This window comes from Sciurus vulgaris (genome assembly GCF_902686455.1).
Source record: "Sciurus vulgaris genome assembly, chromosome: 17".
In the NCBI taxonomy this organism is placed as follows: domain Eukaryota; kingdom Metazoa; phylum Chordata; class Mammalia; order Rodentia; family Sciuridae; genus Sciurus; species Sciurus vulgaris.
Window position 1 is genome coordinate 39,434,729 of NC_136478.1, and position 27,762 is coordinate 39,462,490.

At 44.6% G+C, this 27,762-nt stretch overlaps 1 protein-coding gene across 10 annotated transcripts in view; it reads left to right on the forward strand.

The window, feature by feature from the left end:
- The window catches only part of ZNF536 (zinc finger protein 536), a 431,821-nt gene that overhangs the window by 35,347 nt on the left and 368,712 nt on the right, over nucleotides 1-27,762 (forward strand). For 8 of the 10 annotated variants that reach the window (XM_079117612.1, XM_079117611.1, XM_079117608.1 and 5 more), the window contains exon 2: nucleotides 19,684-19,753. The exons of the other annotated variants lie outside the window; for them this stretch is intronic. The gene's annotated coding sequence lies outside the window, so the exon portion shown is untranslated. The remainder of the gene's footprint in view (nucleotides 1-19,683; nucleotides 19,754-27,762) is intronic. 10 annotated transcript variants of the gene reach the window in all.

Below are 27,762 nucleotides of genomic sequence, written 5' to 3' on the forward strand. Positions count from 1 at the left end.
CTTGAATCTTTACTGATGCATCTTTCTGGAAAGAAATTCCCAGCCTGGGTTAGTCTGAAATTCAAACACACATACAGACACACACACACACACACACACACACACACACACACACACTCACACATGCACACACACACACACTTTGGGCATCATTGAAAAACTGCAAGAGAAAAATAAGAATACCCAACAACCCAGCAACATAGGGAAGGAACTTTCAGTTTTCACTTCCAAGTTTGGCAGCCTCATGAACTTGAAAGGTTAGCTATGAATAAGCATAATCAGATCTTTCTTTTTGTCCATATTTAATTCAAATGAGACAGCTCCGTGTTGACTTCTAATACAGAAAGGCCACCCACCATGGTGGCGTTCCCAGCCAATGAAGCCGGCTGGCGAAAGCTTTCTTAAATGGTGCTAATCAGCCCAGGGAGGCCTGCCCTCTATCCCCATCAGTATTCTAAATTCAGATGTGCTGATAACCTGAAATTGAATGTGTCAGGATACAGACATGTGAAGGAAAGAGGGAACTCCAGGCTAGAGGAGCCGGGTGGCTTGGAGACAATGCCTGGGGGAGGGGGTTCACACCCTCCCCTCATCTCCCAGGAACCCCCCCCCCACTTTGTGTGTGTGTGTGTGTGTGTGTGTGTGTGTGTGTGTGTGCGCGCGTGTGCGCGCGCGTGCACCCGTGCATGTGTGTGTGTTATTGTTCAGGGCCAGGGACAAAATGGAAGGTTTCAAGTTCTGAAATATTTATAGGGAAGCTTGGATTTTTGTATATGTTAAATGAATCAACATTTTGGCTGCTAAGGGGTGAATGGTAATTTGCGATTAATATTTTTTTTTTTTTTAAAGCTGTGGCTATTTTAAAACCTTTCTCCCACTCTCTCATATAAGAGACAGACAGACACCCACCCACCCCAGTCTGGTGAGCACGTCTCACAGGGAAGTTTAACAAAAGAGTCGCTATTGTCACTGTCCCAGCCGGCAGCAGTGCAGCTGAGGGTCAGTTGCTATTTCTATTTTAAACCTTGATTTTTGCAAAGTTTGTCTTTTGACTGTTCTCATTCTAATCAGGCTTAGTTAGGGGATCTGCTCCAAGCTCCACGCCAGGCTGCGAGGACAGAGGAAGATAAACCGGGGGGATTAAACAAAAAGTTCTGCTCTGTCAATAGTTTGTGTGTGTGTGTGTGTGTGTGTGTGAGAGAGAGAGAGAGAGAGAGAGAGAGAGAGAGAGAGAGAGAGAGAGAGAGAGACAGAGACAGAGACAGAGATACAGATAGAAAGAGAGACACAGGGAAACAGAAAGAGGGAGGAAAAGATACAGAGACAGAGAAACAGATTGATGGATTCATTGGCTACTCTATTTAACAACATTTCTTTAATTTCATAGAAAGTGTGCCTTATTATAGACTTGCTTATGATGTGTTGCTTGATTTGACTTGGCATGTGACTTTTTGGCTGCAACTTCAGGGTGCCACCTTTTCAACATCCCCCTGTACCTGTGACATGGACATGGGGATGGGAGCATTAGCCCCATAGTTTATTCAGTCCCTCATTCTACCCCAAATGTGACCCAGGTGCTTGGGAGCCATCTTCCCCCAGCCTCTGCTGCTGCTGGGATCTACTTCCTCTCCCTCTTTGCCTGTTGAACATCTTTGCCTTTGTCCTGAACAGCTCAGACGCCATCTTGTCTTGGCAACTTCTCCTGGGCACTCTTCCAGCCTCTACCTCCTGCAGGTCAGACAACTTTGTCCTGTTGCAGTTCTTCCCTTGGTAGAGTGTCTATCTGATTTGGAGTCATCGGCACATGTCTTCTCTCCTACTGTGGGGAGCTACTTGAGGTGTCTCAGCTGCCTTTGGACAGCCTCCCACCACCTAGCACAGAGCTGGGCAGGTGCCAGGAAGGTACACGGGATTGGGGTGGGGAGGCTGAGTTGCCTGGAGAGGTGTTTCTTAAGGACTTTGGAGTCCCTCCTTAGGGTTTGCCATTTGTAGAGGAAGGGGCAGTGAAAGAAGAGATGGTCTAGGAACAGGCAAAATAGCAAAGGAACACAAGTGGTCATTTTCCATCTTAGTCCCACCTAGTGTCACCTTGTCCTCTCCCACTCAGGCCAGGCCAGCTGCCATTTGAATGGGCACTCTTGTCTTCAAAGCTCAGCAATTTTTCCCCCTAAGAGGCTGCTCTGTCAAAGGGTAAGGAGAAGGTTCCAATTTGTAGAGCCTCATCTCCATCCTCATCACGGTCAGACTGATTGGCACCATGTGGCATGTCATCCAGGAGGACCAAGAATTCTTCCCTGTGGATTGGACCCAGTAGTGGCTTCCCCAAGGGAACGGTTGGCATGTGTTTAATTATTCATTGGTGTTCTCGTCTGTATCTCCCTGCTCCTTGGTTGTTTTGTCTTTCCCTAAAAAATATTTATTTGAAATTCTGTGATCAAAGACTGAAAAACAAAATAGAGCAGGATATTAAAATGAAAATTTTTTAGGAGGTTGGAATGTCAAGATCATTTTTATTAGAAAAGTTTACAAGATGAAGCCGCGAATTATTTACGTAAACTTCATATATCAAGCATAATACTCCCAACTGTGCTCTGATGAGTGATATTGGCTGGCATAACCTGGATTTAAAATACCTTCTACTTAAGGCAGGAAAAAGTCATTTTAATTAAAATTAACGGATTTTTTTCTTGATCACATTTTAACACACATACACACACACACACACATACACACACACACACTCACACACATCTGTGTTCAGAATTGATAAAGAAAGAACTCTGGTTAAATAATCCACTTTTGTCTGACAACGGAATCCGTTATAGAGGTGCAAATATGCAGAAAGCTATTTGGAAATGCATCCTAGTAGTTGTCAGGTTTTATTATGCAGGAAGGTGTCATGTTTGTTACGAAGCTGAGTGCAGATGGCAGAGTGGAAGAAATGGATCACTAATTTTAACAATGATTAATGAACAGAGATAGAAAATGAATTACATTGGACTATCGGAGGCAAGAAATATTTTTGTGAAAATTTTGAGTCATCTGCTGTGCTGTTCTCTGCAAATTATTTTCAGAAATTCTATATGTTGTCAACAGTTGACTGCATTTTCCATTACTGTCTATTTCTGTTCTTAAGTACTTTTGTGTTATTAGAGATACATAATTTCAAAATACCAATACATTCCTGATTACTTAGAGAAAATATATGTAACAGTGTGACTGTTCCATAGACGCTAGCCATAAAAGTCCTGTTTTATAATAATCTTTCATTCTTCCTCATTTTATCACTACATTAGGAATGTTTGATAAAAAGAAAAGGGGGGGGACTCTTTTAACACATGCAGAATAAAGGAAAAATAGAAGCCGAGGTGGCAGTACAAATGTGGCGTGGAGGCTTACGGTGGCCTTCGGCTGCCACCTGCCCTGCCATTCTTTCTGTCTGCCTGGCACCGTGGGAGGTGGGGCAGGCCTATTTTCTGGCATTAGCCTCTGGGGTTCATGGCCCATCCTGTCCTGGCTTCTGCAGGTAACCCCAAGCATCCAGGACTCCTGTCTTCTTTCAAACACAGGAAGTTATCACTGATCTTAAAGTTGTACCAGCAGTTTTTCCTTCAGATATACCCTAGTCCCATCTCTCTGCTCCAATGGCCCTAGTGTGGATGGTGAATTTTCAAGGTGCTCTGTGAATCTCTTTTTCTTCATCTATCTTATTAGCAATGGTGTTCGTGTGTGTGCGCGCGTGATATCTGCAAATGAATTCTGCTTATTTGGTTATGATATTCCTGGCAGGAGGCACACCTAAGTGATCAGGCAGGAAAAATGGAGAGTGATTTCTTTTCTTCCACCTCCCTGCCTCCCTTCCTTTTTCTCTTCCTTCCATCTTTCCTCCCCATCCCCGTGAAGATATTAACCATCTAAAATATGTTGGCTTCAAGGCTCCTCGTTTTCCTGAGATCCTCAGCAGTTGAGAAATGATCTGGTGTTTGGATTCTGTATTGTAATTGGTAGGCACTTAATTTTGTCCTTCAGGAGCCACTTTAGTAGCGCCACAGCACTTGAGGATACTCGCCGTTGCAAGACATCCCGATCACAGCTCAGGCGTGCACCGGAGATTGGTGGTGTTAGTCCATTTCTCGTCCCACCGCTGTTTCATACTTGGCTTTGATGCCAATTTTTATTAAAATTTTACCTATATAAGTATGTAGCCCTTGTGTGCTTTTGACAAGTCTGCAGTCTGGGATTCAGAGGGATTCCCCCAGGACAGAGGGACGATGCTCCTTGACCCTCTCAGTGAGCACACACTGTCCAGGGGTCTGGCTTTCCTACACAGTGAAGCTCTCTCCTGAGAGCTGCCTGGTGTCTGAACAAATGGACGATCTATAACTACTTCCTTCTCCTACAAACGAGCTTTCCAAGTTTCCAACTTGACTGTTTTATTTATGCTCTTGACCTGTAAAAACAAGCAGGCTGTTTAAAAAGCAAAAAGTACTTCCCATGATTAGAGTACTTAGAGTTGAAATAAATTGCAGAATGAAGAGGACATTCCTCGTCGCTCCAGTAGAGAATGTTGCCGAGCTCCTGCTTCTTGAGGTGGTCTCTGCTTCTGCATGTCGGGACTCCCCAATCCCACTGACCTTGGGGTCCCCAAGAAAGGATTCGTGTGTCTTCTTTTCTTTAGGTTGTAGAGTAATCCTAGTGAACATTTAAAACATGTTTTTGAATGGTGAAGTCAAGTAGTTTGCATATAATTATGGTCCTGATGGGAAAACACTTTGGAAAAACGACTAGTGATACAACAGGAGCCCTGCTCAGGTTACACAGCATATGCTAAACACTGAGGAAACACACACCGACTTTAGTGAACAAGGTAGGGGAATGCTCCAGGGAGCCAATTTAGAATGTGACTTAAGGCAAGCGTGGCTTTTCGTGTCTCTTTCTTTTGGCAAGTGCATTGAGTAGCGGCGGTCTCAGGAATTCCCTGTATGCCTGGCCACCTGCCTGGGCTGGCCACCATGAAAGAGGTGGGAGTCCGCACAGGGGCATGTTGGATGCTAGGACTTAGTGAGAGGCCCTAGGTGTGCAAGCCTCGGGGGTGACTTTGGTGACTTCCAGGGGTCATTTAATGCTGTGGGACATGGAGGGAGGGGTCCCACACAGAGAGGAATGGACCAGGAATCCTACAATACATGGATAGAGAGATCAGAAGGAATTAAAAAAAATCATAGATGATCCACTTAAGAGACAAGTGATTCCTAAATATAGAACTCTCTCTTTGATTCATGGTTTGGGTTGCTTTTGAGGCGGTAAGTCAGGTGGATGATCTATAGGAATAATTTGAAGGTATTCGCGGTTTAGACATTTAGATGGGAACACCAGGAAATCAGTTGGCGCTCAGGTTCTCCTTTTCCAGGGTGTGTGAATGTCTCCTGGTTACTTAATCCAAGTGTGCTGGTGTGTGTAAATCTGGCTTCTGGTGCAAGTTGGTCCTCAGCCTCTACTTGCACATCTGGAGATGCCCCAGCCCTGTTGGCCTGGCCTTCACGCTGCCACTCATGGGAGGCTGCTGGCACCCATGTTGCCATGGGGCAGAAGTCGAAGGCAATCCCATTCTAGCAGGTCCCAGTTTTCAGAGATGGCTCTGTTTATTTTCTTTAGTTGTTATCCGTATTTTTTTTTTAATTTGGTTGGAATTACTTTCATGTTGACGTGAACTAACTCATGAAGTCAGACCTGAAGAGTAAGGTGATTTGAAAAATTATTTGGAAGTATCCTTTTGTAAGAAGAATTTGTCTGAGCCAACAGGTAAGGACACGCCCCACACTCATTTGACCACTGTTGTTGGCACTTCCAGGGACTGCATGCTTGAATGTAAACAGAAGCCCCATCTGCCTACAATTCTTCAGGGACACACATCTCTAGGCATGTCCTCCGAGTGTGTCTTCTTAGCCTGCCAACCCCAGGCATATATACTTAAGTGGGGTTGAGTAATTATAATGCTATGGCCTATACCACCAGTTGGAGAATATTCAAGATGTCTGTCATCCTTCTATTACCTCAGGTAAATAACTGATTGACCTTTTTGGGGCTCTGATACTTTACTAATCAGAACCTGAAATCTGTATAACAACACTTCATTTACTTGATAGACAAAAGAACAATTGCACTTGAAGTAATGTGATTTCTAAATAGACACTGCCTGTCAAAAATAAATGCATTAGAAGTAAAATGTAGCTCAAGGAGACAATTAGCAAACAGAGGTGACACCGTAAACAGGTGCACCCATTATTCCCAAAGCTTGTGGCAATATATTCGCGTCTTTTAGAGTGATGGAAGATCATGTGACGGTTTGGTGAATTATCTATCAGTATCATCTGACTGATGAAGCCCGCTGCCGTTGCAGATCATTTAAAAATGCATCTCACAAATTACATGGTAGCTGCGAAAAATGCAGGTTTTTTTTTTTTTTTTTTAAGAACAATGGTTTTCTAAAGCTATGTGCTAGCATACGTAATTTTTTCTTTGAAAGGATAGAGACCATTTCATTATGCTGGGTATACAGTCGGTTAAGGTTGTGCAAATTCATTACAATGTTTGTTAATGTATAAAACATTTTCCATTCTGGTTTTAGTGACATTGGATTTTTTTTTTTTTTTATAATGTGCTATTTCTGAAACATCTGCCATCCCTTGTTACCTGTGGGCAGAGGAGACAGAATATACTCTTTCCAAGAATGTTTATAAAATCTTTACTAAAATGGAAAGGCTTGGGAGATGAGAGGGGAAGGACAATCTTTTTTTTTTTTTTTTTTTCCTGTGAACCATTTGGATTTGTATTTTTTGGAATAAGAACTGTGCCTTGGGACAAGTAAAGGGACCGGTGGATAGCTGCTCCACAGACTAGGCTCAGAAAGGGCAAGACATCCCAGGGCCTTTCCATCGCCATGTATTTGCACACCCCACAGTGGGCATTGCCCTCAGAGTGCGTGCTTCTGAAGCTTTCCCTGTTATTTTTTTTTTTTTTAACCTGTTGTCTTTGCTTCTTTTGCTAAAGAATGAGGGATGTTTGAGGGACCCACCATTTTGGCAGTTACTGCTTCTTCTTGTTACTATAAAATCATAGAAAAACAGAATAAAACATTTTCTGCGACCTCCAAATTGGTCTGCCCTTGACTTTTTTCAGCCTTTTCCAGAATAACCAGTAGCTGGAGCCAAACAATATGGATTTAGAGGTAAAAAATGGTTTCACTCAAACAGCAGCATTTTGATTTCACCTTATGCCCAGATAGAGAAAGGAGAACACTACCATTCTCTAGTGATGTTCCAAACACCTCCAAATTCCTGCTGGTTTCCAGCTGGGGAGGTGGCTCACGTCCATTTTCTCACCTCGGTCTGGTCCCTCATCCCTATTCATGCCTTTGGAGGTATCTGCTTTTCTTGGAGATGGAAGAAACTAGGGTGGGGCTTTGGGGCAAGATCCATGTTGAGGAGGACCCATCTCGAAGCCATCCCAGGAGATCGACCCTGAGAAGAGGGTGTGGTACTGCCAACCTAGACTCCCCTGGGAGACCCAGGTCCATTCCTTCTGTCAGCTGAAACCATGGCAACGGCACCCACGTGCACAGAAGTGAAGGCCTGGCTGGATGAGGGCTCCAGCTTCTGATGTCGGGTGAGTGCCAAGTGTACATCTTGAGGAGAGACCAGAGAAGCCTCCCTGGGATATCTGGGACATCGTTCATCAGAGGAATGGTGGCCAGGCTTCTGTAGCCGTCTCAAACCTCTAAGCCCTGGAGAGAAGTCCCGATGTGCAGAGGGGGAAGTATTCCAGCCAGGAGGAGGCCTTCCCTGGGTTTCCTCAAAGTTCTTCTTTCCCCTCCCCCCTTTTTTTCTTTCTAAATTAATAGACTATTTTTTTAGAGCAGTTTTAGGTATACAGTAGAATTCACCAGAAAGTAGAGAGCTCTCACATACTCTCCCCCTCATCCATAGTTTCCCTTAATGTTTTGAGTTTATGTGATATGTTACACTCAACAAGCCCATATTGATACATTTTATATATTTTTAATTTTTAAGTTAAATACTTTAATGACTTGTAGTAACTGCACGTTTGTAAAATACAGCATGGCATTTTAATATAGGTATACAATGTGTAATAATCAGATCCGGGTAACTGGCATGTCTCTCACAGACATAGACCGTTTGTTGGTGTTGGGAACATTCAAAATCCCTGTTAGCAATTGATGCATTATTATTAATGGAAATCCATAGTTTTGGATAAGATTCACGCTTTGTGTTATATATTCTCTGGACTTTGAAAAATGTAAATGGCCTGTGTCTTACATGTCAATAGTTTTACTGTGCTCAAAATCCCCTGTGCTCCACCTGTTTGTTCTTCCCCTTCTCCCCTGAAACACGGGCAACCACTAGCTTTTTACTGTTTCCGTTGTTTAGACTTTTCCAGAACGTTCCAGGTGCTTGGAGCACTACAGAGGAATCACCACATAGACTTTTAAGATTGTCCTCTTTCATGTGGAAATATGCCCTTGAGCTGTTTTCATTGGCTTACTAGCACATTTCTTTTTCTGCTGAATAATACTCCTTTGTATGGATATACCACAACTTATCTGTTCAACTATTAAAGAATATATTTCTTACTTCCAAATTTTGGCAATTGTGTTATACATAATGCCAGTCTGTAAACATTCTGTTCTAAACACTGGTGTGCAGCTCTTTGTTTAGGTATAGCTTTGACTCATTTGTGTAAACACCAAGAAGCATGATTGCCTGATTGTGTGGTAGGGTTATATTTAACTTTGTAAGAAACTGCCAGATTTTGAATTTCCATCAGCAGTGAGTAAGAATTTCTGTGGCTTCACATCATCACCAGCATTTGATGTTGTGAATCTGAGCCATTGTAATAAGCATGTAGTAGTATCTTGTTTTTGTTTTAATTTGCAATTACCTAATGATAAAGGACATGGAGCATCTTTTCATATGCTTATTTGGTATATGGTGAAGAGTTTGTTCAGATCTTTTGCCCATTTTTAAAATTGGTCTGTTTCTTATTGCTAAGTTTTCAGAGTTTTTTGTATATTTTGAATACTAGTCTTCATCAGATTTGTCTTTTGCAAAGATTTTTTTCTTGATGTGTAGCTTGTCTTTCTCTTCTTTTAACCCTTTTCCTTTTTAACATACCTGGGAACTCAGACACCTCAGTCAAATGGCCCATATTTTCATATGGCCAAGCACCATCTATTTGCATTTAGGACTTGAGAACTCGTGAAGCTTAAAACCAAAGATATGTATGAAATATGTTCTCAGCTATGTTCATGGGTGCACCCACACACACATGCACACACATACAAACATGTATACACAGGCAAGAATGGAAAGTAGTGCACCAAAATAGCAGCACCAAACACATAGGTGGAAGAATTACAGATTATTATTCTTTTCTTCCATCTAGTCTCATGCTTGTTCCAAATTTCCAATGAGCAGATCTTACTCGAATAAACAACTTTATAAAATACAAGGTAAATGAGCTGGAACAGAAGATTGACCTTGTAAAAGAGACCCAAGATGGTTCAGTTGGAACTTGTGTAGGTTTCATTTTGACCCCAGAAAGATCTCTGGGACCAATACTTCAATGTGATATTACTGATAGTACATTTAAGAAAAAAAAAACTGCTTCAGAAATCACATGAATTTTTAGTATGGTCAGATTTAGCTTTCAAAATGACCTGATTCTTTGCTAAGCTCAAAATTGGCACTATACCATATAAATACAATGCAAACCCCAAATGCAAGTCTCCTATGCAATTTTGAATTTTCTAATAGCCACATTGAAACTTGTAGAAAGAAACAGGTAAATTGATTTTAAGACTGTATTTTTTAAAATTCAGTATATTTCAACATATAAAAAGCATAAAGAATATTAATGAGGCATGCATCATTCCAATTGTGATTTATATTTTAAATTACAGTACCTCTCAATCTGGATTGGCCATATTTCAATTGTTCAGTCACCACATGTGACTGGTGGCTACCAAACTGAAGAGTGTAGCTCTGTGTGATGACTGAATGCACAAGCAATATTTAGTAAACAGATACCTGAATGGCAGCATTGCCTGCAGCAGTACAGAGGAAATAGAAAACAACTCCTTAAAAAAATTACACCAAGGCAAGAAATATAAGTATATATAATATAAATATATATAAATATATGTAATATAAATATATATAAATATATATATATATGAATGAATGGACTGGAGATGTGGGGTTAAGCACCCCTGGGTTCAATCCCCAGTACCACACACCAAAAAAAAAAAAAAGAAGAAAAAAAGAAAAGCTACTGCATATACTTTGTGCTTTGATGATCATATGGACTATGTTGTGCAAAACAATATTTCTGGTTTGTGTGATAATACAACCTATTAGAAAGCAATTAAAATTTTCTAGAATTTTCTCCTCATATCACAGTGTCTCTGAGGGCCAGAATTGCCTTGAATTTGCCATCCCTTCAAGTCTTGAACTGATGTAGGGTCAGTCCCATTAATCGGGTGAGATCAGGAGCCAGGTTGGGCAAAGACATTGTGTAAAGTGAGTTTCCGGGGAACCTGCCAATGCACCAGTTCTCAGAGGCAGTGGCTTCTGGGCAGGCTGGAGGACCCCATCCTGGATGTGTTCAGGCTCTGGGGATCCACTGGCATGGCAGCTTGACACCTGTGGTCCCAAGCCTTCTGGAAAACATGTGCATCTGCTTTGTGTTTCTTATCCAACACTGGGTTACAGAATGAATTCTTCTCCACCTTGTCCTGCATCAGAATCGCCTTCCTTGGGATGAGGAGTAGGAATCTGTGTGCAGCATGGTGCCAAAGGTCTGTGTGTACCTGAGGGCGCAGTGGTGGGAATGTCAGATGTCTCTGGACAGTGGGCATTAGGCAGACTTGACTGTCCTGGAGACGGGACTTTCGGAGGTTGAAGGGAAAAGATTTTGGGCTAAGGGATTCACAGCCCAGACCAGGATGTCAGCCCACCTGGATTCAGGCTCTGGCTCGCCTCCACCGGAGCTCTTAACCTTGGCCATGTTACTTCAGGGTTAGTTCCTCACTTTCTTATCAACAAATGAACATGACAACAATACCTACCTTGTAGGACTATCGTAAGGATCAAGTGAGACTGTGCGTGTTAATTCTAGGAACTCTGGGGGCACATGCTCAATAAATGTTAGTTGCTACTCTTTTTAAGTTCAGGAATGGTTGGTCAATGAACAAATCCCTCCAGAAGGACTGTGTGTGTGTGTGTGTGTGTAAATAAATTCTAGCTGCTTCTGGGACTGCAATTCTTTAATGACTCAAGTGCTCCTATCTCCTGCACCATCAGCTCGGGGCTGAACTACCAGCAAGGATATCTTCCCTCTCTTCACTTTCCCTCTCTCCTTTTCCCTTTGCGGGCTGTTTTGACTATGAATTAATTGTAGGTTGGGAGACTTGCAAGCCATAATCAAAGCCAATAAACTTCAAAAGGATGGGGAGGACCAGGGCCACCGGGGGAGTGCAGGGGGCCTACTGGGGCTCTCCATGGCGGTGGGGTGGGGTGGTGGGAGCTCTCTCTGTTTCTTCAAAGAGGACACCAAGTGTTTCAGATTGTCACTTAAAGGCTGAGATGCAAAACTTTGGAAATCTGGGTGAGAGGCAACGGTCTCCAAAACAGATATTTTTATCTGTTGCCAGCAAGCATGAGCCCAGTGGAACGCGGAGTTAGACTCGGAGTTTCTTGGCAAGGGTTAATAATCAATGTAGATCTCCTAACAAAGGAGATGCTGCCTTATTATACTGGGAAAGTTTTTTTTCTTAACTGTCAGTGAAGCAGTACTAATTATTACTCCAGTGTAAATGAGGTCATTTCCTATTAAGAGAACAAAATGCTCAGCCTCGCCTTGCCAATTCATACCAACTATTTTTCACACATACTCAGCTTTTTAGTTTTTTTTTTTTAAATTTTGATAAAATCCATTCATTTGTATTAGAAAAGTGTAAACCATCGCAATAATAGTTGCCCATGATTACCCAGATGAGCTTTTGTAATGTGTGGGCTGTTTGAATACCATGTGTTAGCTATGGAACAATTAGGCAGCTGAATGGATCTTTAAAACAATCAGATACTTTTATCTCACTGAAAAAATACATTCCTTGGATGTGTACTGTTAAACCGTAAATTCCGGGGAACATTAAGCTCACGTCAGGAGGAGAACTTTCGGATATATGTTGATCAAGGACAAAAAGACATCCAAATATCTTGTCTTCATGTTTTCATTTTTTATGCAAGCAAAAAGATTTAAGGAATATTGTAGCAAACAAAGGGTAATTGTTTTAGCCCAGATGTTGCTTTTGCACAACAAGCAGGTTACAATGTTCCCACAGAGCTGATGAGCCCAATCAGGGAAATGATTAAAAATTGATTTTGTCCCTGTAATTACAGTATGTAAACTACTTAGCTTGGATTGCAAAGGAAGTGATTTTCTAATTACGTATATACTCTGGTGTCTAATGATTGGTTTTTTGAAGTAATGAAGAGAGAGCACTAACGACTCCTTGGTGTTCTGTTGTTTAAGAAAGACCATCTTTAGAGTAAGCAGCAACAGACAAAGAGTTTAAATTGAATTTTCAACACTGTTAATGTGCACATGGATTTGTTTATTAAAGAGACAGGGACGTAATTTGATTGGCTCTGAGCAGCTTGGCTTTTTTTCATGCTAAAGCATGTAAAAATACATGCACCGGCTAGGCAAGCTGGTAGGAAGGAGCCCGCCACTCATCTTTTATCATCCCAGCTCTAGGCTGATATCGCAGGGTCTCAGGTTTCTGGGAGCGTCTGATGTCTGTGTATCCTGAAAGCATTTAGATCGAACAGGTATCAAATAGCTTCTCCATCAAAGTTACCTTTGTTTTAAAATGAAAGAAGAGGCTTCCTTAGGAAGCATGTCTGGGCAGCCCACCGTACTCCGTGTCATACACTTTCAGCCGCCTTGTAGGGTGCTGAGCTCCGCGTCCAGGTGGCAGCTGCCGCCACCCACCAACACGCTTGTGAACATACACAGGCACATGCACATGTGTGCACCTAGCACGCGTGCACACACACACACACACACACACTCACAAGTGTGCTCGAGCTTGTTGCATTTGCAGGACTGACCTCAGGGGAGCGTTGGGGACCCCGTGGAGTGGATCCATGGGCTTAGGGAAAATCTGGCCAGGTTCCTAGAGTTCATCCCCTGCTTTGAGACCCCTCATGGTATTGTGTACCAGCTTCTTGGGCACCTGCTCTGGCAGCAGTTAGAAGAGGGTGACTATTTCTCAGGGGGTGGCGCATTCTATGGGAGCAGGTGAGCCTGGGAGCAGGTGCCTCATGGGTGCTGTCTTCAGCAGGCCTAGCTTGGCACTCTGGGCCCTGTCCTCTCCTCCACAAGTGCTGTATTGGTGACACAAGACTTGATGTCTTACAGTGTAGGTTTTATGATTCTTTGGGCATAGGGCATCCATCAGCACCGGCCATGACTGCCATTGAAGAAATGGTTTGTCACTCACAGTTCCCAAGAAGAGGGGGTCCAGGGGGCACAGGAGGAGCACTAGGGTGGGTCAGGAGGCAGGAGGAGAGGGGGAAAGTGGGCAAGGGCCTTTATTATGGATGTGTCAGGCAAGGCAAGGCAGGACAGAGTTCATAGGCTTGGGATTGACTGGTTGTAATAGTTTTGGCAGCATCTGGGATGTGGGGGCTGTCTCTAGACATCCAGTTTCTGACCCTGGATGTTTAGGGTAGGGGGATAATGACTCCAAGGGTCAGAGCCTTGTGAGAGCCCAACAGAGTTGGTGGCTGGGGTAGGGACTTATTGGTTGTTTTACCTATGAACACGAAGGCAGCTCCCAGGGCGGAAGGAAGGGAGCATCATTTGCAGTCTCCAGGTTGGCCACCCTGGGATAGGCAGTTCTCCTGGAGTCAGCAAGGTCTTGGGATGTTGGAGTGTGAAAACCACATGGTCAACATACCTGAGACCTGGGCAAGGGCTGGTTTGGGAGTTAGTAGTGTCCTGTGTCCCCAGCGTCCTGAGCCAGGATGAGCACAGGATGACTCTGGGTCCTGCTTGCTCTCGGTGTTCTGCTTCTGAATCTTGCGGGCTGGATAATGCAGCTCTCCCTGAGACTGCCTGCTTCTCTCCTTTGCCATAGCTCCTCTCCCAGAGGTGGAGCCAGCTCCTTGCTCACCTGTATGGCTTCAGCAGCCTCCCCACTGGTCTCCGCACCTCTGTTCTGGCCCCTTCTGGTCTATTCTCATAGTAGCAGAGTGATGCCTGTACAATAAAAATCAGATCATGTCATTCCCTTGCTCAAAACCACCAAAGCCTCAGGATAACAACCACATTTCTTACCATGCCTGCAGGGTGTGTATGGATCTTGACAGTCCACCTGCTCCCATTCTCCCATTCACTGTTGCTGCTCCAGCACATGGAATGTCTTGCAGCTCCTTGAATTCACCATTCTTCTGACCTCAGGGCCTTTGCACTCACTATTTGCTCTCCTTGTAAAATTCCCCCCACACCTGGATTTTCCAAAGCTCCCTCCCTTCCTCTATTCTGGTGTTTCATCAGATGTCACTTCCTTAGAGAGAGTTTCTCTATTGTCTAATCTACAATAGCCTCTGTCACTGTCATTTTCTTCATCTTTACTTTTCGTTTCATTATTTGTTTATTTAATTATTTTTGGTACTGGGGATTGAACCCAGACGTACTTAATCACTGAGCCACCTCCCCAGTCCTTTTTATTTATTTTTTCAAGACAGTCTTGCTAAGTTTCTTAGGGCTTCACTAAGTTGCTGAGGCTGGCTTTAAACTTGTGATACTCCAGCCTCAACCTCCTGAGTTGCTGGGATTGCATCCAGATAATTTTTCTTTTTAAAGCTTATGATTTGCTTATGTTGTATTTTACTTTTATTTGTCTTTATTTGGATATTCTCATTAAAACATCAGCTCTGCACAGGTAGCTATATTGTCCATACAACATCAATGCCAACCTGATAATTGAAGAATGAGTGGATGATTCCCTGAGGCCACTTTCCCACGTACCTTTCCTCACTAGGAGCCCTCTCCCATTGGTTTTTTTTGGGGGAGGTACTGGGGATTGAACCCAGAAGTATTTTACCACTGAACTACATCCCCAGAACTTTGCAGTTTTTATTTTGAGGCAAGGTCTCATTAAGTTGATGAGGTTGACCTTGAACTTGCGATCCTCCTGCTTCAACCTCCTGAGTTGTTGGAATTAGAGGCACGTGCTACTGTCCCTGGCTTCTTATTGGAATCTCCAATGGGCAATGGCTGTGTCGCTTGGGGCCATGTTCATCTCCTTAGAGTTCTCAAGAAAGAGAGTCTCTCAGTGCTTGGGAGCTGAACTTGAAATCTATTTTGAACAGGTGCTGGGTTTTGGCAGGGTCCTTGTTCCTAGTGGAGCTTCAGAATGTTGAGCTCCAGGCTGCCAGGAAGACTCAGACAGTGAGTCTGAGGGGATAGTGGAGGCCTTCAGGAAGTGCCCTCTGGGAAGGGGCTCTGTGCTTTGTGTCAGGAAGAGGAGACCTGTGCCTCAGAGGAGTAAGGCTCACATGTGTCACCTTGGTGTGATCTGGGGCGAGGTTGCTGGGCACCCAGAAGTGTCTCCCCTCCTGAGCCTGTCAGCTGCACCCTTCTCTGGGCAGAGGGCTGAAGGTCTCTGGTTGGCTTTTTCTCAGAATCTTTCTTTCCTGGTTCTTTCCTGGAAGGAAAGTAGTTTACCTGGTTCCCAGCTGCCCGGGAAGGGTAACTCTCCCTCTCTTGGGGAGCAGAGCCTGCATCTTGTTGGGGAGGGGGACAGCACTAGGGAGGGGCCGCACCCTTGCTTTGCACCTGCATCCTTCCTCGCACCTTCTCTTCCCACCCATCCTCTCCCTCCTGTCCTTCCCACACCTCCCTCCCTCGTCCCATCCTTCCATCTTCCACCAGGTCACTCCATCCTTCCATTTTAACTCCCTCCCTTCCACCTCCGCTTTCCATCTATCCTTTCCTTTTCCCGTTCCCCCTCCCTGTTTTCCCCCCATCCTAATCCCACTTCCCTTTGTCCTCCCCTGCTCCCAGCATTCCTGGGCTCTGGGACCCTGTCAGAGGGGAGGGACTGGGAGGTGGGTCCACCAGGGTCCCTGCCCCACACGCCGGCCCATCTCAGCTTGGTGCCCAGCATGGTGCCAGGTGCTGGTGTGTCCTTAGTGAGGGCTGCTTGCTGTTAGTCCTGTGTCCTTCAGGTTGCCGTGGTATAGAGCAAGAACCAGGTGTACCGTGGCCAGGAGGCGGCAGCCTGCTGGTCAGAGGCAGGCTCTTGCTGTTAAACGCGGGCTTATTTCAGAGGTCCCGGGCGATGGCAGGGGTGCCCATCTTTGCTCAGCTCTGGACTTGAAAATCACCTTCTCCCTTGGCACCCTCGGGGCCCAGTCTGGGAGGCTGGGCTCTTGCCCCTTGAGAGTTTCTCAGGCTCCACTTGGACCGTCCAAGTTGACTGGGTCTGGGAAGACTTGGGAGGGCAGTGCTGGCCTCTCTCCCCCATCAGAGGCCCGCTCGGCCTTCCCTGTCCTGGGCCAGAGGTGCCAGTGCAGGGCCACCTGTGGCTCTGTGTTCTTCAGGGTGTTCACTGACCAGGGCTGGGCTTAGGGGTGGCACAGCTTTGCCTGCAAGTTCCCAGGGATGGGGGTGCATAAGCTGCCCTGTGGCCACTGTGTGCCAGGGTGGGACAGAGCTGCCAGGGCTGCCTCTGGTCTCCTCTTTTTGTTGGTGTCCCCCATGTTCTCCTGCCGTCCCCAGTGCCTTCAGAGTCTCTCTCCCTCCCTCCCTCGGTGGTCTCCATTCCTCCTTCCTTTCCTCAGGGACCTGGGGAGCGCGTCAATCTGTACAATGCCCCTGTTTCCCACCTCCCCTCCCAGCACCCTGTTCTCCTTGCCTTCCATCGACAGGATCCACCCAAGACAGGGGAATTCAACACCCTTCCTCCCCTCTCCTCCTTCTCTCATCCTCTTCTCAAAGTTGCATCTGCCCTGCTGGGTCTCCTTCTGGACCCCATGCCCTCTCTGGTCACGCTCCTGGTGCTTCTCCTTGGACCTGCTCTCTTGGCTACCTGTGCATTCGGCAGTCTCATGGAAATGACACCATGAGTCATTTACACACCCGGTGGCAGACCTGATGTCCCCTATCCTACAACAGGGTCTGGCTCACACTAGGGGCTCACAGCAATCTGAGTCCTGGAAAGAATGGGTCCCCTAAACTCATTCACACCTGGACTTCTGTGGCTGAGGGTGGCTGTGTGTGTGCCTCACCTGTGTTATAAAGGAGAAACTGGGGCCATTGCTTTCTAGCGAGTGGGATTTGAGACACTGAAACACCCCCCGGCTGCTGCCCTGCCTAACTCCTTGGCGCATGCTAGACTTCCTGCTGCGCCTTCCTGTAATGCGCCTCCCGTCACCCTTCCTCTGATCTGGTGGGTGCTGTACCCACCTGGGCTTGTGGGCAGTGGCTCCTGTGTGGTGCTGCTTCCCTGTGTACCTTCAGTGAGGGGTCCTTGGGAGGCAGTTGATGTCCTTGACGCTGTTCCCTCTAAACATGAGTTACTTACTTGCATCCAAAGAGCCATTTCTTTCACTGAGGAAGACAGAATTACTGTGTTGGTACTTTTTCTCTCCTTACCTGAGTCCAGAGAGCATCAGTGGTAGGATGCTGCCACCTTTTCAGGACCTGCAGTGACTCTAACGACATCAGACAACAGAGCTTCTCCTATTTAGATGGGCTCAGAAAGGCACAAATGGGAGCGACTCAGTTTCTTTTCCCAGGGTTCCAGTGTAGCTTCTACCCATGCTAGTGTGTGGCGCTAACCTTGCCTACGCAGGTCAGCAGCCTTTGGAGAGCCCCCCAAACAGCCTGGAGCATAGCCACCAGGCGGGTGCTGGGTCCTTTCTTGATTCAGGGTACACAACCTGAGGGATTAACTGTCATCACTGTCCCGTGTAGATTGCGGGAGACGTGAGCCTCTGATCAAGGGTATGGTGCAGAGGACAAACCAGTGTGGGACGTCTCTCCATGAAGTTGCTTTCCGTGTGTTCTCCTGTCATCAGAATTTCTAAAGCTTCTAAGTGAACAGCCCCTGGAGAATCATGCTAGAATTTTGCAAGTCATGATCCTGGATATAAAATCTCAGTCTGTGCTCCCCCTTCCTCCCCATCCCTGAACTCAAAGTATGTGAGCAAAGCAGATAAGTCTTTTCAGAGCCCGTAGGGGGCTGGGGACCTGTTCTGCTCAGTGCTAAGTCAGAACCTCGGAAAATGTAGCAGTGAGCATTTGTCTCTCACTCTTTAGATTTAAATGTTGAACAATACAGAAAAAGGGTGAAATGCAAGAGGTAATCTGATCTGGGGAGGAGAAAGAGAGACAGAGAGAGAGAAAAGAGAGACACCAGACTTAGAATTTTGTTCCTTGTTGCAGATGGAGATGTGAAGTTTTGCTCTACGTCTCAGGCAGGCAGGTAGAAATTTGTTTACAAACAGTGGCATCCTTGGTGCCCTTTTGAGCAACACTTTTAGCATGTAGTCAGCAAACACCTTTTTGGTTGCCAGAAATCAGTCTTAGAGTTGGATGGAGCCTTGCAAAGTGAGGTTTTAAGTTCGGACTTCTTGAGCTGAGGCTGCTACGATGGGTCCTCCAAATGCATCTTCTGATTCTGCATTTGCAGATCAGCATCCTTGAATCCATACTGGAATTCTGCTTCTCTGATCTGAATGCACAACTTCAGCTTTGTCAAAATACCATCCATCAGGGGAGGACTTTTGCTTGCCCTATAAAGTCCCTTCTGTGAGATGGCAAAACAAATTAGATTCTGGATTACACCGGACAAGGGGTGCTGGAAATCACAGGTTGGGGTTGGCCTGACCATCTGAGCCAATGACTCTGGAGCCACAGTGGAAAGCACTCCAGCTTTCCCGCTATGCCTTATCTCACCCGCACATGCCCTAGTAGATGAGATCATCTACGTGGGACTGATTTCATTTATAACATAGAGTAAAAAGTAGAAAATCTAACTGGCTGCCGCTTTCCTGGTCTTGGTTCAGGAGAGAGGGCCTTGAAGCCAAACACAACATCCCTGAGCTTCAGTCGGTTGCAGATTCCTGTTTTGGATCCATTGAGTATTTCCCTGGCCACTGAATGGGTTTGGCCAATTAAAATTTGGGTCAAATTTTGCTCTACGGTAGGGGGCTCCATAAATCAGGGAGAAAACAAGGAACCTTGAGTACTTGCTCTCAGAATCCCAAGGGAGAGAAGGAGACAAGAAGCCAGTCTTTACTTGCCCTTATTTCTTCTGTCCCATATAAAGAAGAGATGGTTGAAGGCCTTGGTCCCCTTTTTTTTTTGCAAGTGGTGATTTCCCACCTAAAAGGAGCTAAGCAAATTTGGCTCACTGCAGCCAAGGTCACATAGTTCTCATTTTGTAAACTGCTCAAAGAATTGGGCAGTGGGTCTATTTAATATTTTTAGGCTCTCAAGTAACCCAGCAAGTTGTTACCTTGATGAATGCTTATTGAAGTCTATGTGTTTGACATTTAAAGTTCCTAACAGGTCTTATTTTTGCAGTTCCTGACCACCACGGCTTTAAGAATATCCTTCACCCAGGAGGGAGCCCCATTGCTTTAAGACTTGCCCGGTAAGGATACATTGCTTTGTAGCTTGTTGAAATGGTGTCTGTCTGTGCGTCTGTCAGTGAGTCCAGGCTGTCTTCTTTGGGGTTGTTTGTCCCTGTGCTGAGTAAAGAGCCTTCCTAGGTACTCCCTTTTACTCTGAGGGACAAGGGCCTGCAGAGAAACTTCCAGACTCAAAGGGCTCTGGGAGGTAGAATGGGTTCCAGGTCTGCTGGGCTGGGTGGGGTGAACATGCAGAGCCAAGATGTGCTCCAGAGGCTAAGAACGGGGCCAAGTCCTAAAAGGGCGACTTCTTTCTCTCTCGATTGACACCTTGAGTTGCCGTTCACCAGCTGGCAACCTGGAGTCAGAGCGGGTGAGCTGGTGAGGATGCTGGAAGCCAGGTGACCCCATGTGAGAGCCACCTGGGTACCTTCCTTTCTCCATCACTCACCCTGTGATTCAGTGGGATGGCCCAGTCTGGGAGGAAACCGGTCTCAGTTCAACTCTGTGTTTATCATCTCAGTGAGATTCAAGATCTCAAACTCAGGGATGGAGCACATTCCCGCCCTAGAGACTGATAACAACTTAAAATAAAATACAGCAGGAAGGGCGGTTCGTGGATTTGATGCCTTCCGTGACCCCCTCTGAGACTGCCCCTGATATCTCTGTAAACTCACCCTCAGATCTAATTAGCGGAGCCCACCTTCTCCTGACCATGCATCTCTGAGGTCACTCCATAAACCAGGGAAATTGATAGTGGAATTATGCACTCAGAAATTAATTTTATATTGTACTGAATATATATTTTTTTATTGTGACTTTATCTTGTTGGAAAAGTGCTTACTTCTGATTTTGTGGATATTACTGACCGAGGATTACTTTTATTTTGGTTTTTACACAACAGTTATATTAGAAATTTGCTGTTTTATTCTTACCTTCTTAGTAAAAATCCTTTTATCACACAATGGGTAATTTATATCCATTACCAGGCCTTTCAATCCTTTTCAGTGGGGCTGTCAGTGCCGTTGGCACAGTAATGATTAATGTGATCTAATAATAGTGTGCCATTATATTACCTTAGTAAAACATGTACCAACATCCTATTCGGATCTACCAAATTCATAGCTTCCTATAATATTTTTGTTGAAAGACAGGATTACTATTTTTCAAAGCTGATTTTTTTCCCCTTTAACATATTTAATGAAATTCACAATTCTTTGCCTTAGTAATCCTAGACATGTGATTGGGCTTGATGGGTGAATTCTACATTTGTAGGCACCGTTGTGATTTGTCAGGCAGGAGGCTTGACAGTCCCAGCGATCTGCCACGGAGATTATTCTGTTTTTGTTGGGCCAGGGTTATTTTGCTTTGAATCAAAAAAAAAAAAAAAAAAAGGCTGGGTTTCCAGGCCCTTCAGACGTGTAATAAAGAAGGTGCATTTCAGATCAAAAGGCAAAAGAGTAAGTAATTTGGCTCAAAGTTGCTTTTCTTTCCTCCCCCGTTTTGTCCGTTCTTCAGTCACCTGCCTCAGTCTGCTGGCACACAGGAGGGGTGGCAGAGCCAGAGAAGCAGTGTCTTACCACTTTCCCAGCAATGCCTCTCTCCGATCCATGCTTACCTTCCCTAGCTTTGACCCAGCCTGTCTGGGTCTGACATGGGGATTCTCTGTCAGTATTGGCTCTATTGACATTTTGGGCTGGATAATTCTTTGGCGTGGGAAGCTGTCATGTGTATCGCAGGAGGTTTCGTAGCATTCCTGGCCTTTACCTATGAGAGGTCAGGAGCACACCCTTTCTCCCACCTTGACAACCAATGCATCTCTAGAAATTGCCAGGTATCCCCTGGGGAGGGGGCTCAATCAGCCCTTTTCAGAGAATCACTGGTCTGATGTGACACAGACACAGCAGGTATGTTGGAGTGTTTGGGGGGCTTCCTGTTGGAGTTGCAGAGTTTCATGGTGCTTCTTGGACATCTTTGGCTTTGGGAGACAGGATGGGTGGATGCCGGCACACACTGCTTCCTTTGCTTGGCTGAAATACGGTCCTCTTCTTTCTCCCTCCTCCTCTGCCACCGAGTCTGGCCCCAGTGAGGGCCTGGATCTTTGCTTCTTCCACTTAAATCCCATTATAATCACACTCATGATTGATAACATTCCACCTTTTCAAAGGGCTTTAAAATCTGTGTCAACCAAGGATGACATTATTGTAGTGCTGGAGAGATGTATTCAAACAATTACACACTCCAGGCGAAGTGGGAAGGTTTGTCCTTCTATCCGGGGGCCTTTGTGATGTAGCTTTAGCCAGAGCCTCAGCCCGCAACAGCCCCAGAAACCTTCAGCAAGAAAATAAATGGGAAGAAACAGGTTTTGCTCTTGATACTACTCAGCTCTGAAAGCAGCTTGGATATTTGGGCTTCTTAGGGCTAGAGGGTTGGCAGTTGGGCAGGGAAGAGGGGGAGGAAGGACATGGTGTTGAGCATGGCAGAGAGAAAGAGAGAAAAGAGGGAGAGAGGGAGAAAGGGAGAGAGGGAGAGACCTCCTTGTTTTTGATTCAGAACAAAAATTACTGTTGCAACATTGGCTCCAAATATGCAATCAACTGAAATCAGGAAAAGTATTTTGAATACAAAATTTATATTGAAATACTTGAATCTTGATACGTGTGCACCCACATACATGTATATATTTAAATCAAGGATAGAGAAGATGAGAAATAAAGCTTTGTCATAAAAATATTGCCTGCAGTATTTACCCTCAGATGATTCTGCCACATTGGAATACATTTTTGAACCATTAACATTTTCCATATGAGACACTCTTGTTTGTTTTTACAACTGATCTTTGATGATAACAACAAATGAGCAAATGGATTTAATTTACCTTTGTGTTAGTAAGATTTCAAACACGTTGCAATGTGTGGTGCAGGAAAGCATGTTGGTGACCTCCTCCTTCTTTAGTTATTTCTGGTCTGTCTCCCTACTGCAATGGTGTGCCTGGTGAGGACTGGGACCTTTCATGTTTTGTTCAGTGTTAGTTTCCTAGTTCCTGGAATGGCGCCTGTGACACAGTAGGTTCTCAATGAAGAATATAATGGTAAGTGGAAGGATGAGTGAGTGGATGGGTAGATGGATGGGTAGATGGATGATTGAGTAGGTGGACAGATGGGTGGATGGGTAGGTGAGTAGGTGGATAGATGAATGGATGGACAGGTGGTATATGGGACTCTATATCAAGCTCTAACATAAATCTTAGAGTAGTGGGCCCAGTTGGCTAAAGAAAATACCTATTTTGGCATCTTTTTACTTGTTAGCCCCCCATTTTTATTTTTATAAAATTTCCCAAAATGGTATAGAAAGGCATTCTTATGATCTGTTCTTTTTTTTTTTTTTTTTTTTTTTTTTTAACAGAGAATAAAAACATGTGTAATGTCATTCTAGGCAATCTCTGGAAATTAAAAACCACTTTGTTGTAAAAATATGCTTAAAAGTCTCCCAGGGCATACATATTGGAGGCAGAGTAGGAGAAGGTAACCTCTTTCAAAATATAGCATGGATGAAGAATTCATGAGGATCAGAAAACTGGGCCTCCCATCCTCTTCATGCAACCAGATGACCATCTCCTGAGCAGGACTGTAACATACCATATAGTTCATGCGTTTTAAAGGCTCTGGTGTGTCCTCTTCAGACTCATCCTGCTTAATCTTTTTGATGGGCACTATTCAGTCATGTAGCGTCAACCATCTGTACCAGACAGACTGAGACTCTGGGACCCCCAAGCCCAGGCATGGTGTGTGCAATGTACCCATCTACTGGGAAACAAATCCCAGTGATGGGAATAGTTCTGGTCACCCCATCCTTGACTGTCAAATTATTACATCATGGCAGTACCAACCAGAAACTAATAAAGAGTAAAAAGATTAATTATTTGCCACTCCAGGCCAGGAAACATGTAACAAAAGCTCTGGAGTCAGATTTCCTAGGTTGGAATGCTGGCTCAGCATTCACTCACTACAGGAGCATGTGTCAATGGACTTACACCTTAGTTTTCTCATCTGTAAACTGGGAATGACAACATTGGCAGTGCAATAGATCATACTGTGTGATGCACTTAAAACAGTGGCTCAAAGTAGGCATTGAATAAATGTGAGTTATTATTTTCATTTTTTCTATTCAGTAGTCTCTTTTCTCCATCTTGACTTAAGATCAATGAATGTATAGACTATTTTCAGATAATTAGATTTTTTTCCTCTGGCTCATACCAGGGCTAGGAACCCTCAGACATTGCCAGGCATGTGGTCTCCCCAGCACCCCAGGGGACCTTGGTTAGCAAGTTCAGAGGGTGTCAGAAAGGCTGGTGAGTTTCTTAAGCCAGTTTCTCAGTCCCGTTGCCTTTGCGAAGGCACACTGTTGACACACCACTGGGGGTTTGGGATTTACTTGGTGTGTGGGGCGTGCATTTCTGGGATGGAAGCCACGTGGTCACTGTGGGTGGGAATAGCCTGCTCTTGGACACTCGTGGTTTCGCTCTTCCATCCCTTTGTAAGTGAGTGTGCTCGGCATCACAGCCCAGTTTTATATTTTTAGCTTCCACTGAAATTTAATGTTTTGCTTTTGGTTTATTATGTATGCAAGTATCTTGCTGATAAATTACATGTGTAATTGTACCATCGTAACCACTGCTAGTCAGCGACAACATATAATTACACTCACCCTTGTAGTCATTGAACTTTTCTGTCCCTGACAAGATCATTGACCACTCCAAGGAGGGTGTACCTCCATGCAGGAACCATGTAAGTGCTTGAGTGGCCTAACTGCCCCCTACCCCTGGTCCATAGCCCCTCCCCTCCTGGGCACCCCAGCATGTGCCCATCAACACGAACAGCCAGTCTTCCTTTGGATGGTGGTGTGAGGATGGAAAGTTTGGATTGTAAGGCTCAGAGATGTCTCTCTCTTTATTTTTGTGTCTATGCCCAGATGATTACTGGCTCCAGGGTGGGTACTTGGCAAGGCTTGAAAGAGTAAGTCTTAGAAATATCTTTATGTGCCTTGGAACACTCTTTTCCCATGTAATCCTGATACCCTCTCCATTCATTTCCCCCTTTTGGAGAGGTGTTTACTGTGCTGTTTTTATGCCCCCAGGCCAAGGATTGGTCAGTTATGGCCTGTCGATCAAGAGCACACTGCCTGTTTTCCTTTTTGGATATTTAAGAATTTCAAGAAAACATAAAATTTACCATAACATAAAATTTACTATCTTGGTCATTTTAAAGTATACAGTTTTACATGTCTGATGACATTAAATACAATCACACCATTGTGCAACCATCACCACCATCCATCTCCAGAACTCTTGATCTTCCCAAACTGCAATGCTATACCCAATTGACAACTCTTCGTTTCCCCCACCCCCCACCCCTGCACTGGCTGTCCTACTGCCTGTCTCTATGAATTTGTCTACCATAGGTATTTCATACAAGGGGAACCATATCATATTTATTCTTTGGAGCTATTGCATTTTGCTTAGCACAATGTCCTCAAGGTTCATCCGTACTATAGCACATGGAAGGATTTCTTTCTTTTTAAAGGTCAGATAACACCCCGTTGTAGGTATATACCACATTCACTCATGGATGGACACTTGGGTGGCTTCCACTCATAGCTATTGTGAATAGTGCTGCCGTGAGCCTGGGCTGACACGTTTCTTCAAGACTGACTTTCATTTCCAGAAGTGGAATCACTGGTTCATATGGAAGTTCTATTGTTAGTTTTTGGCAATGGCCATGCCGTTTTCTGCCATGTTACATCGCCACCAATCGTACTCCAGGTTCCACTTCCTCCACATCCTTGCCGACACTTGTTATATTTTCATTTCTATAATTAGAGCCATCCTAATGTGTGTGCGGTGGCTCTGATTATGGTTCTGCCCATCTTTATATGGTCTGCTAGCTTAGAATGGCTTCTGCATTTTTAAATGGTTGAAAAACTTCTTAAAAAGTTTCATGATACATGAAAATTATGTGAAATTCCAATTTCAGGGTCTGTCGATAAAGTTTGATTGGCTCTCAGGCATGTCCATTCATTTACGCCTGGTCTGTGGTTGCTCTCAAACTATACAGTGGCAGTGTTGGGTAGTTGTCGCCACCTGCAAAGTCAAAAATGTTTATCACCTGACCCTAAACTGGGAATGTTTGCCAATCCCTCCTGAGAGTAAGAGCTTTCTACCCTTTATCATGTTAAATCTTCCCAGAAATCCACTTTGAAGACAAGGAAACCGAGCATCAGTAAAGATAAGCAACTTATACAAGCCACATATCTGAAAAATGGATGGAGAAAGGATGCATGTGCTTGTCCCTGTGTCTCCCAGTCTTGCATTCCTCACTACCACTTAAAATGTAATCATCAAAAGATTGCTCCTTGAAGGGAACTGGAATTTTTAGTAAGCCTGAGGTCAGGTCAGGTGGAGAAAAATATTTGCAATTATTCTAAAATATGATATTGTCATTGGGAGAAGTGGTAAATTGAGAGAGAAGATAGAGATGGGAGGAGGCATTAGGTAAGTGGAAACTTCCTTTTTCTTACATACATACATGTTTTTGGTTGTGCCTTGTGCATTCTGGCAGCTACACCCACAGCTCAATAATATGTAACTTCTCAAACCCAAGGCCTGCATTGTATGGCAAGACGGAAGTTTTCATTTCTGCTGAAGAAGGTGATGGTTTCACTGTGCAGGCCTGCTCATGTGCACAGCCTTTGCTTGGGATTAGAGGAAAAGCTAAATTAATCAATAACTCCTTCTTGCATTAAAAATGAATTTTTCCATCATGGAGTTGGAAGAAAATGGGGTATACAGGGAATGTGTTTTTAGATCCTTTTCCCTTGATTCTTTTCGGCCACATGTTGTTTGGGAAGAATCCTAGCGTAGATACTCTTGGCCTTCCCTGGTGCTTTCTAAAGGCAGGGATCTGCTTTCCTGTTTCTCAGAGACAGACTTGGGCACTCCCTGAGTCTCCCAGGCTCAGACGTTAGTTGGCACATAGTTGCTAATAAGGGGTCAGGCTGTACTCTCTCTGCCTCCTCCCCACCAGGATAAGTGGACTTTGGTACCAGGAACCTTCTGATAGTTCTTGATACAGAACACAAAGCATGGATAGTCATTTGTTCTTCTCCAATGGAGAGAAAAGTCTTAGTTGATTTTACATATTTGTATGCACTGTTGGAAATATTCTATCCATTCCCAGTATTTAGAGGATGCTGTGGGGGGTAGGGGGGCTCTAGGGAATGGTTGATCTTGAGCTTACTTCATGCAAAAGTGTTAGTTGTGACTCTCCTTTTCTGTTTGGGAATGCATGACACCTCCCCCCAGTGACTACTGCATTTCAACAATGGGCTTCACGTGGTCACAGTGGGAAGCACAACAGTGTTTTTCATGAACTTTTGGCTGTGGTTTTAAGTCCAGCAGAGCTGCACCCTTACCCTTACAGCTTTCTGGCTCAATTCATCTGACACAAAGGAAAGTATGATAATCTGAGTTGTAGGATGATAATGTGATGGGCATGTTAGAACATTGCAAGAAAGACAGCAGTGACTTTGGATTTTGAGTTTTATCCTTGAAAATTTGCAGTACTGCTTCAAGCACAGGGCCTGTACCTAGTAGGTGCTTGGTAAATATTTGAGGAATGAATGAGTCTGGCGATTATTTTATGCCTGAGATTAAAAGTGAGAGCAATATGTGCTGTCTTATGCTCATGTGTTTGGAAATAGGGATGTCTATGACCTTTTTTCTGTTTAAAGATTAAGATTAGTTCTTGGCCTGGTGTAGCCTCTGTTGCCCGGTAGGTGGTGGTGACAGGGCTCACAATCTTATCTGACCTTGACTTTGCTGCTTCTGGCTCTTTCAATATTTCTTGACAACTAGTGCTCTGTGTTTATCCAGGGACCACCTGCTGAACCCTAGTGAGTAGCCCCTAATATTGAGAAGCTTGCTGCTCAGAGGGAAAGGAACTTTTGCTGGGGAGGCGAATGTGTGTGTGCGTGC